The sequence below is a fragment of the Mustela lutreola genome, chromosome 7, assembly GCF_030435805.1.
Source record: "Mustela lutreola isolate mMusLut2 chromosome 7, mMusLut2.pri, whole genome shotgun sequence".
NCBI classification, from domain to species: Eukaryota; Metazoa; Chordata; class Mammalia; order Carnivora; family Mustelidae; genus Mustela; species Mustela lutreola.
In genome coordinates, this window is record NC_081296.1 from 149332280 (window position 1) to 149344280 (window position 12001).

The following is a 12001-nucleotide window of genomic DNA, read 5'->3' on the forward strand; positions in this document are numbered from 1 at the left end:
GAGCCCGGTGCTGGTTCTCCCGAAGAGCAGGAGGGGCCGCTGCACACATCGCTGCTTCTCCCTCCGGCACTCTCCTCCGATCCTCTCCGTCCAGAACCACGGGGGCTTCCTACAGCCGCCCTGAGCAGAAGGGGAGCTCCTGCAGGATCTGGGGACAGAACGTATCTAGAACTTGCTTCAAACCTCACCCCCAGGGCCAACCCCGGCGAGGCCCAGCGCCCCTGTCCCTGCCAGGTGGAGGGCGGAAGGGCGCGCTCGGCTGGGAAGGCCAGCAGGTGTGGGGCTTAATCTGCGCTCTAATCTGGGCATCAACTCCAAGGAGTGGCCCTGGTTTCTTCATCTGTGAAATGGGAACAAGACGAGACCACCGTCCCTACAGTTCTTGTGAGGGGGAAGGGAATGACACACGCACCAGGCCCGGAGAGCACCCGGTGGGGATGCGTGCCCAGCACCAGCAACCCGCGCCCCGTCCTGCCATGTGCCTGGCCCATGACAAAGGCTCCCTTTCCCTGGTATATAAGGGAGGTGACATCCACGCTGTCACATCATAGAGCTGTTATAACCACAGCACTGACGAGGCTACATGGAAGTTATTTTCAAGCCACTCACCTGTTCAATCATCCATCCCATGTTCTCTGAAGCCTTACTATGTGCCAGCTGCAGCGCTAGGCCCTGATGATACCCGGGGAAAGGAGACCCGATCTGGGCCCGGGCCACAGGATGGCCACGGTCTGGCTGGAGCAGAACGAGAGAACTTGGCCAAGGACATGAAGTAGGTGCTCACCCAGGAAGAGAGAGGCTCTTCAAGCTGGTACACAAGCCCCACAAGCACAGCCCTGAACTGCTGCATGACGTCCACAGGCATAGGGACGACTTGTGAGGGGTCCAGGACTTTCTGGACAGCCCTGTGAGCCGTGTCCAGGCAGCAGCTAGCCCTGCCCATCCTCATCTGGGGATCTAGATGAGGAACCCAGACAAGAAGGCAAGGTGGGCTCAGAGCTAGGATCTCTCCTGTTGGAAACCCAGGCCAAAGGGCTCCCCTCTGGGATCTGGGCGGGAGCCCCATCATTTAAACGGCTGTCTGATGGACAGAGCACTGCCTCCTTGCTTGATCCATTCCCCCGGCTGTCAGCGGCTGGTGCCGGCTAGCCCAGCTCTCGTTCTGATTTGAGATAGAAATGAAGTCCCTAGCATAGCATCGGTCTCCAAGAAACTACTTGAAAAAAAAAAAAAAAAAAGATATAATGTCCATAATAAGGAAAAGAGCAGGTGACACAGGAGAGTTTCCGGAATTCAGGCCAACAGGGAAGCCACGCACGGGCCTCCTAGGGGCCCAGACATCTGTGTCCGAGTGCCGAGTGTGAGTGACCCCACAACGGCAGCCTGACATACCACACCACATCCTTGCAAATACACTTCTAGGCTTCTCTGCCCCGATGGACCTGGGGAAAAGTCGGACCAGAAATTCCTGGGAAGGAGCTGTTCTGTTTCACTTCAGAGGCCACCAGTTGCGAGTGTGAGAAAGAAAAGGAAGTCATTGCTCCTGGCCCTGCAAGGAACCCCCCACCAGTCCGTACAAACCACCCCCACCAGCTGCCCCGGGGCCATTACAGACACACCTCTCGGACTGCCCTGAGTAGCCCTTCGGAAGACATGCTCATCAACAAAGAATCCATCCCAGGTTGGCAAGTTGTGTCTCCCGGTGACTTAGCCTAATCACCCAAATCTCACATATCTAACTTCTCCAGAAAATAAAACTTGGACAGCCTACGGCCCAAGGACCAAATCCAACCTGATGCCTGGTTTTGTAAATAAAGTTTTACTGCCACACTGTCACACCCATTTCTTGACATACTGCCTATGACTGTTGTAACACTCTATCGGTGCTGCTGAAATGTTGATTTGTGACAGCGCCTTGATCTGAATGTTTGTGCCCCCACCCGAATTCATACATTGAAATCCTAACACCCAGAGTGAATGGTATTTGGATGGTGGGGCCCTTGGGAGGGCAGAACCCTCCTGATTGGGATTGCTGTCCTTATAAAAGACCCCAGAGGGCTCCTTTATCCCTCTGCCACGCAAGGACACAGCGAAAAGACAGCCACCTACAAACCAGAAAGTGGGTTCTTACCAGACACTGAATCTGCCAGGACCTTGATCTCAGACTTCTAGCCTCCAGAGCTATGAGCAAACTCTCTTGTTGATAAGCTACCCAGTCCGCAGTCATCTGTTACAGCAGCCCGAGGTGACTAAGAGCCGCAGAGCCAAAGATGTGTACCATCTAGCCGGTCCTTACAGAGAAAGTGTGCCGCCCCCTCCCCCAACGTGGACACAGGGACACGTGTGGGGCTTACTGAGAAAGTGTGCCGGCCCCCCTCAACGTGGACACAGGGACACATGTGGGCCTCTCCCCTCTGTGTATTGACTGGGCACTCTCTCGGCACAGTGCCCAGGGCAGAAGGTCCACACTGAATGCTTGTCAACCTGGTATAGACACCTGCCCCAAACATGTCCCAAATTATTCAACAATACTCCTTTAGAGCCCCATGTGACAGGCCCTGATGTGTCCCCATGTGGCTTCCTGGAGTAGACCTCACCCAGTGGAGGGGGTAAGGCTTACAAGCTTGCTTTTTGGAGCATATCTTTGGAGGAGATTATGCCACCTTCTGTATATACAGAAAGAGGATTCTGGAAACGTGTTTCCAGTTAGCTGGAAGTAGAGGGGAAGAGTTATGATTTCTGGATGATTCTGGGGTTACCCAGAACAGACAGGGTGACGTGAATGCCTGAAAACAGACAAGCCGCTCATACCCACTGAGTCACCGAAGCAGAAAGGTCACAGACAGTGTGGCCAAGATAAGTGGATAAGATGTTCCAGAAACAGCTGACCTCCCTTCTCCTCCCTGTTCAACCTCCAAAAGCACATGGGGTGACAGCTGTTCCCACTGCTTGGGAACTTCGCTCCGGAGGTGCTCTATTTTTCCTGCATGTCTAGTAATTAGTGGGAGGATGGCGCAAGCTTGGGGATTTCAGGCAAATCTGTTCACACTCTGAGGGAGGCGGCCTGGGGATCCCGCAAGCTCTGCTCCAGCCTGTTGGGGACCCCACACTGACTGTGGTCCAGCCCGCTAGCTCTGCTCCAGCCTGTCGGGGACCCCACACTGACCGTGGTCCAGACCCTTAGCACGGTGCACAGGTCCCCTCTGCCTGGAGCCTCACCTATCTCCCCTGCTCCCTCGGGGGCCCCATGACAGCTCTGGGACTGGCCTCTGCCCTTCACACTCTGTGCCTTGCCCCCTTCTGCAACCGGAATGCCCCTGGCCTCCCTCCCTAAGCCCCTCCTTGGGCAATTTCCTTCCAACCCAGGAAGCATGATGCCAGCATCTCCTCTGCCTGGCACTGCCTTGACCTCTCTGGCCTCCCGTGTCCCCATCAAACCCCGTGACCCAACAGGTTTGCTTTCTCTCTCCCCACATCCCTGATAACTAATTGCCCTGAGTTAAGGGTCTCACTGATCCCTAAGCCCCCCCATTGCCTGCTAAATATTTCCTATCTTTATCTTTGCATTGATAGTTTGTTTCTAGATCTACAGTCCAGGAGGAGGTTCGTGCCAGCACGTTCCACCCGTGAGCAGCTCCATCCTTGTATGCCCAGCCTGCACGGGCAGCTGGAGGAACCAGGGCTCGAATGTCCTTGTCCCCCCCAGCTCTTCTAGGCCCGGAGTCCCCTCCTCTTCCACAGCTCCTGCAGCTCTGCCTGTCCTGATTTCCTTCGGCCATCTGTGCATCACACATCTGTGACCCCTTCCGGCGAGGATGGAGGGGCCCCACGCCCCCCATTCCTGCCCCGAAGGAACTGTCAGTCTAACGGGGAGATAAGAACCCAGGTGGAGAGCCAAAAGAAAGTGTAAAAGGCAAGCACCCTTCGCAGCATCTGTGACGGTCTTGTCACAATGACCAAGAATCCCCGCGTCGTCTCTCCTATCTTGGTGGGGAACGCCGGCTGGCGCTCACTGAGTATTCGATCCATAAACCCACAATTAAAGTGCACAGATTCCACTGTTGGTGGGGACACAAACTGCTGTGGCCACCGGGGGGAACACTATGGAGGGTCCTTAAAAAGTTAAAAATAGAAATACCACATGATCCGGTAATTCCACTGCTGGGTATTTGCCCAAAGAACACAAAAACACTGATCTGAAAAGATACAAGCACTCCGGTGTTGACTGCAGCGATGTCTACAGCGGCCAAGATCTGGAAGCCGTCCAAGGGTCCTCCGATGCGTGAGTGGATAAAGGACAGGCGGTCCGTCTGTACAACGGGGTATTGCCGAGCCATCGAACAGACGAGGTCTGCTATTTGCCACAACATGGGTGGACCTAGAGGGTATTATGCTCAGGGAAGTAAGCCAGACAAACATGGTGTGATTTCACTCGTATGTGAGATCTAAAAAAACAAGAGAAATGAACCAACAAAGCAGAAGCAGACCCGTGACTACAGAGAGACTGGTGGTTGTCAGAGGGAGGGCGTGGGGGGATGGGCAAAACGGGTAAAGGGGAGTGGGAGACATCGGCTCTGGGTTATGGAATGAGTAACTCAAGGGGACAAAAGGCACCACACAGGGAACATAGCCAGTGGTACTGTTATAGCGTTGCATGGTGACAGATGGGAGCTACGCCTGTGGTGAGCACACTGTAAAGTGTCGAATCACCAAATCACCATGTGGTGCAGCTGAAACTGATGTAACATTGTGCATCCACTACACTTATAATAAAAGGATGGATGGACGAAGGGACAGACAGATTGATAAATGGCATGCTTCTGGATAAAGACCGCAGAGTGAAAAAGAGTCACAGATACACTCTTCTCTGATATCCAACAGGGTGAAAAGAAAATGTCAGAAGACAAAATGCATCACCAATGACCACTCAACGCCATAAGCATCAAAAAGGACAGCGAAGCGAGAAGCAGGAGGTACCGGTTTGGCACCAAGATGTGCAATTCCTAACCACACCCTCAACCCCTAGAAGATCTTCGGAGGAAAGAAATTCATACTGAGAATTCTCACAAAGCTCCACAAGGGGCAGTGGGCTTGGGCAGACCGGCAAAACTGAAGTTCAACTTCAAGAGCAGAAGTCCCTGCGTGTTCCAGAGGGAGCTCAGCAGAGAGAAAACGCTTTTTCCAGGCTGCCAGATTTAGCACATAAAAATGTGCCAAGATGTCCTCTTTGGGATATACTTATCCTCAACTATTATCAGTTGTTTATCTGAAATTTATATATAACTGGGCATCTTGTATTTTATCCAGAAACCCTACCAGGGCACCGTGCTCCATTGGAACAGCAACCTGATGTCTGCGGGAGGGAGAAGCATGCCCTCGGAGGGCCTGATTGGGCCCTGGGACATAACACTCAACGATGACAGAGCTGGGGCTCTCAGCCTAGGCAGACACCCCTTTGCTGACTGTTCCCTCCCGCAGACCACAGGGAGTCTGCCTGCCAGTGACAGGCCGTCCTCAAAGTACAGCTCAGAAAGAGGAAGACCAAGTTGCCCCCAGTAAATGGGAAAACGATGCCTTCACACACATCATACACATTGAAAGGCTGGACCCAGCTGCCCTATCACGTGGGATAAACAGAATGGAAGGGGGGCTCTAAAGGGAACCCTTGCCCTGGGGCTCCTCAGGACCAGTAGGGGGGTTGCAAGGTCAGCCCTAGACACTGACAGCTGCACATGCTCTTTTCTTCTGCAGGTGCTGCTCCCCCTACACCTTTCACACCTCTGTCTGTTCTTGAAGAACTCACACCAGCAACAACAATGCAGTGGCGTGACAGAGCCACACACCCATCCCGTGTAGGTGAGGAGTCAAGACCTGCCGCGAAACCTTAAGACCTCAGGACTGCTCAGTGACTTTTAAATATTTCTCAGTAACCTAAGGAGGGTCTTCAAAGACTGCTATCTCTCGTGATGAGGGGGTTCATCCACGGTTCAGCTATTCCGCCATACTACTTTTCTTAAGCTCAAGTAAAATTAAAATTCTGTATTTTTAATCGTGCAAAATATGATGCTACTTTTTGGGGAATAATATCATCTTGTCAATCTATATGTTCACCTATTTTTCTATTTATTCCTATAGAGAAGCCTGGCATGATGTTCACCAAGTGTTAGCCCTACTTGTTTGTGGGTCATGGGGATTTGCTGGTTTCCTATTCATACTTCTCTGTATTGCTTTAGTTTTTGTAATGGTGTGTAAAACTTTCATCAAAAAAATAAATAAATAAAGCCATTACTTTAAAATAATAATTATAATGACAATATGTATGGCTCATACTACTCAGCATTTTACATGTATAACTCCCTTATAACTCATCAGAGGTGAACTATTATATCTATTTTAAAATAAAGAAAATGAGACAAATGTTACATGAAATCTCAAAAGAATCTACATAAATACTATTAGACTAATAAGTTGAGCAAAGGGCTGGCTACATAGGAATATACATTGCATTTCTATACACCATCAGCAAATACTTGGAGCCAGTTAGTAAAAAGAACAACTCTTATGGTAGCAACCAAAATCAAAGGTATCCAGAAACAAATCTAATTAGAAATGGGTAAGGTCTGTTTGCTTTAATCTTCACTGAACTCTAGCGTCATTGAACTCTATTAAAAATGCATTAAGGGGGAGGAGTCAAGATGGCGGAGAAGTAGCAAGCTGAGACTGCTTCAGCTAGCCGGAGATCAGCTAGATAGCTTATCTAAAGATTGCAAACACCTGAAAATCCATCGGCAGATCGAAGAGAAGAAGAACAGCAATTCTGGAAACAGAAAAACAACCACTTTCTGAAAGGTAGGACCGGCGGAGAAGTGAATCCAAAGCGACGGGAAGATAGACCCCGGGGGGAGGGGCCGGCTCCCGGCAAGCGGCGGAGCAACCGCGCACAAAATCAGGACTTTTAAAAGTCTGTTCCGCTGAGGGACATCGCTCCAGAGGCTAAACCGGGGCAAAGCCCACGCGGGGTCAGCGTGGCCTCAGGTCCCGCAGGGTCACAGAAGGATCGGGGTGTCTGAGTGTCGCAGAGCTTGCGGGTATTGGAACGGGAAAGCCGGCTACAGAGACAGAGCCGACAGTAAACTCGCAGCTCCGTATTACCTTGAACCGGTCCCAGGCTCGGTGAGCTCGGAGCGCGGCCGGAGGTCAGGCAGACGGGAGTAACTGGGCGCGGTTCTCTGAGCGCGCACTGAGGAGTGCGGCCCTGGGCTCTCGGCTCCTCCGGGCTGGAGACCAGGAGGCCGCCATTTGTATTCCCGTCCTCCGGAACTCTACGGAAAGCGCTCAGGGAACAAAAGCTCCTGAAAGCAAACCCGAGCGGATTACTCACCCCGGCCCCGGGTAAGGGCGGTGTAATTCCGCCTGGGGCAAAGACACTTGAGAATCACTACAACAGGCCCCTCCCCCAGAAGATCAACAAGAAATCCAGCCGAGACCAAGTTCACCTACCAAGGAGTGCGGTTTCAATACCAAGGAGAGCAGCAGAATTCCAGAGGAGGAGAAAGCCAAGCACGGAACTCATGGCTTTTTTCCTGTGATTTTTTTTAGTCTTGCAGTTAATTTAATTTTTTCTTTTTCCTTTTTCATTTTTTTTTTTTTTCTCGCCTTCGGGTAAAATTTTTTTTTTTTAACTGTTACCTTTTTCTTTTTTAACGATTTTTTACTAGTTTATCTAATATATATATATATTTTTTTACATTTTTCTTAGGTGTTTTCTTTTTTTAAAAAAATTCTTTTCTTTTTTTTTTTTTTTTTTTTTTCTTTTTTCTTTCTTCCTTTTTGAACCTCTTTTTATCCCCTTTCTCCCCACTCACGATTTTGGATCTCTTCTAATTTGGCTAAAGCATATTTTCCTGGGGTTGTTGCCACCCTTTTAGTATTTTACTTGCCCCTTCATTTACTCTTATCTGGACAAAATGACAAGACGTAAAAATTCACCACAAAAAAAAGAACAAGAGGCAGTACCGAAGGCTAGGGACCTAATCAATACAGACATCGGTAATATGTCAGATCTAGAGTTCAGAATGACAATTCTCAAGGTTCTAGCCGGGCTCGAAAAAGGCATGGAAGATATTAGAGAAACCCTCTCGAGAGATATAAAAGCCCTTTCTGGAGAAATAAAAGAACTAAAATCTAACCAAGTTGAAATCAAAAAAGCTATTAATGAGGTGCAATCAAAAATGGAGGCTCTCACTGCTAGGATAAATGAGGCAGAAGAATTAGTGATATAGAAGACCAAATGACAGAGAATAAAGAAGCTGATCAAAAGAGGGACAAACAGCTACTGGACCACGAGGGGAGAATTCGAGAAATAAGTGACACCATAAGACGAAACAACATTAGAATAATTGGGATTCCAGAAGAAGAAGAAAGTGAGAGGGGAGCAGAAGGTATACTGGAGAGAATTATTGGGGAGAATTTCCCCAATATGGCAAAGGGAACGAGCATCAAAATTCAGGAGGTTCAGAGAATGCCCCTCAAAATCAATAAGAATAGGCCCACACCCCGTCACCTAATAGTAAAATTTACAAGTCTCAATGACAAAGAGAAAATCCTGAAAGCAGCCCGGGAAAAGAAGTCTGTAACATACAATGGTAAAAATATTAGATTGGCAGCTGACTTATCCACAGAGACCTGGCAGGCCAGAAAGAGCTGGCATGATATTTTCAGAGCACTAAACGAGAAAAACATGCAGCCAAGAATACTATATCCAGCTAGGCTATCATTGAAAATAGAAGGAGAGATTAAAAGCTTCCAGGACAAACAACAACTGAAAGAATTTGCAAATACCAAACCAGCTCTACAGGAAATATTGAAAGGGGTCCTCTAAGCAAAGAGAGAGCCTACAAGTGGTAGATCAGAAAGGAACAGAGACCATATACAGTAACAGTCACCTTACAGGCAATACAATGGCACTAAATTCATATCTCTCAATAGTTACCCTGAATGTGAATGGGCTAAATGCCCCTGTCAAAAGACACAGGGTATCAGAATGGATAAAAAAACAAAACCCATCTATATGTTGCCTCCAAGAAACACATTTTAAGCCCGAAGACACCTCCAGATTTAAAGTGAGGGGGTGGAAAAGAATTTACCATGCTAATGGACATCAGAAGAAAGCAGGAGTGGCAATCCTTATATCAGATCAATTAGATTTTAAGCCAAAGACTATAATAAGAGATGAGGAAGGACACTATATCATACTCAAAGGGTCTGTCCAACAAGAAGATCTAACAATCTTAAATATCTATGCCCCCAACGTGGGAGCAGCCAACTATATAAACCAATTAATAACAAAATCAAAGAAACACATCAACAATAATACAATAATAGTAGGGGACTTTAACACTCCCCTCACTGAAATGGACAGGTCATCCAAGCAAAAGATCAGCAAGGAAATAAAGGCCTTAAACGACACACTGGACCAGATGGACATCACAGATATATTCAGAATATTTCATCCCAAAGCAACAGAATACACATTCTTCTCTAGTGCACATGGAACATTCTCCAGAATAGATCACATCCTCGGTCCTAAATCAGGACTCAACCGGTATCAAAAGATTGGGATCATTCCCTGCATATTTTCAGACCACAATGCTCTAAAGCTAGAACTCAACCACAAAAGGAAGTTTGGAAAGAACCCAAATACATGGAGACTAAACAGTATCCTTCTAAAGAATGAATGGGTCAACCGGGAAATTAAAGAAGAATTGAAAAAAATCATGGAAACAAATGATAATGAAAATACAACGGTTCAAAATCTGTGGGACACAACAAAGGCAGTCCTGAGAGGAAAATATATAGCGGTACAAGCCTTTCTCAAGAAACAAGAAAGGTCTCAGGTACACAACCTAACCCTACACCTAAAGGAGCTGGAGAAAGAACAAGAAAGAAACCCTAAGCCCAGCAGGAGAAGAGAAATCATAAAGATCAGAGCAGAAATCAATGAAATAGAAACCAAAAAAACAATAGAACAAATCAACGAAACTAGGAGCTGGTTCTTTGAAAGAATTAATAAAATTGATAAACCCCTGGCCCGACTTATCAAAAAGAAAAGAGAAAGGACCCAAATAAATAAAATCATGAATGAAAAGGAGAGATCACAACTAACACCAAAGAAATACAAACTATTATAGGAACATACTATGAGCAACTCTACGGCAATAAATTTGACAATCTGGAAGAAATGGATGCATTCCTAGAAACATATAAACTACCACAACTGAACCAGGAAGAAATAGAAAGCCTGAACAGACCCATAACCAGTAAGGAGATTGAAACAGTCATTAAAAATCTCCAAACAAACAAAAGCCCAGGGCCAGACGGCTTCCCAGGGGAATTCTACCAAACATTTAAAGAAGAACTAATTCCTATTCTCCTGAAACTGTTCCAAAAAATAGAAATGGAAGGAAAACTTCCAAACTCATTTTATGAGGCCAGCATCACCTTGATCCCAAAACCAGACAAGGATCCCACCAAAAAAGAGAGCTATAGACCGATATCCTTGATGAACACAGATGCGAAAATACTCAACAAAATACTAGCCAATAGGATTCAACAGTACATTAAAAAGATTATTCACCACGACCAAGTGGGATTTATTCCAGGGCTGCAAGGTTGGTTCAACATCCGCAAATCAGTCAATGTGATACAACACATCAATAAAAGTAAGAACAAGAACCATATGATACTCTCAATAGATGCTGAAAAAGCATTTGACAAAGTACAACATCCCTTCCTGATCAAAACTCTTCAAAGTGTAGGGATAGAGGGCACATACCTCAATATCATCAAAGCCATCTATGAAAAACCCACCGCAAATATCATTCTCAATGGAGAAAAACTGAAAGCTTTTCCGCTAAGGTCAGGAACACGGCAGGGATGTCCATTATCACCACTGCTATTCAACATCGTACTAGAGGTCCTAGCCTCAGCAATCAGACAACAAAAGGAAATTAAAGGCATCCAAATCGGCAAAGAAGAAGTCAAATTATCACTCTTCGCAGATGATATGATACTATATGTGGAAAACCCAAAAGACTCCACTCCAAAACTGCTAGAACTTATACAGGAATTCAGTAAAGTGTCAGGATATAAAATCAATGCACAGAAATCAGTTGCATTTCTCTACACCAACAGCAAGACAGAAGAAAGAGATATTAAGGAGTCAATCCCATTTACAATTGCATCCAAAACCATAAGATACCTAGGAATAAACCTAACCAAAGAGACACAGAATCTATACTCAGAAAACTATAAAGTACTCATGAAAGAAATTGAGGAAGACACAAAGAAATGGAAAAATGTTCCATGCTCCTGGATTGGAAGAATAAATATTGTGAAAATGTCTATGCTACCTAAAGCAATCTACACATTTAATGCAATTCCTATCAAAGTACCATCCATCTTTTTCAAAGAAATGGAACAAATAATTCTAAAATTTATATGGAACCAGAAAAGACCTCGAATAGCCAAAGGGATATTGAAAAAGAAAGCCAACGTTGGTGGCATCACAATTCCGGACTTCAAGCTCTATTACAAAGCTGTCATCATCAAGACAGCATGGTACTGGCACAAAAACAGACACATAGATCAATGGAACAGAATAGAGAGCCCAGAAATAGACCCTCAACTCTATGGTCAACTAATCTTCGACAAAGCAGGAAAGAATGTCCAATGGAAAAAAGACAGCCTTTTCAATAAATGGTGCTGGGAAAATTGGATAGCCACATGCAGAAAAATGAAATTGGACCATTTCCTTACACCACACACAAAAATAGACTCAAAATGGATGAAGGACCTCAATGTACGAAAGGAATCCATCAAAATCCTTGAGGAGAACACGGGCAGCAACCTCTTCGACCTCTGCCGCAGCAACATCTTCCTAGGAACAACGCAAAAGGCAAGGGAAGCAAGGGAAAAAATGAACTACTGGGATTTCATCAAG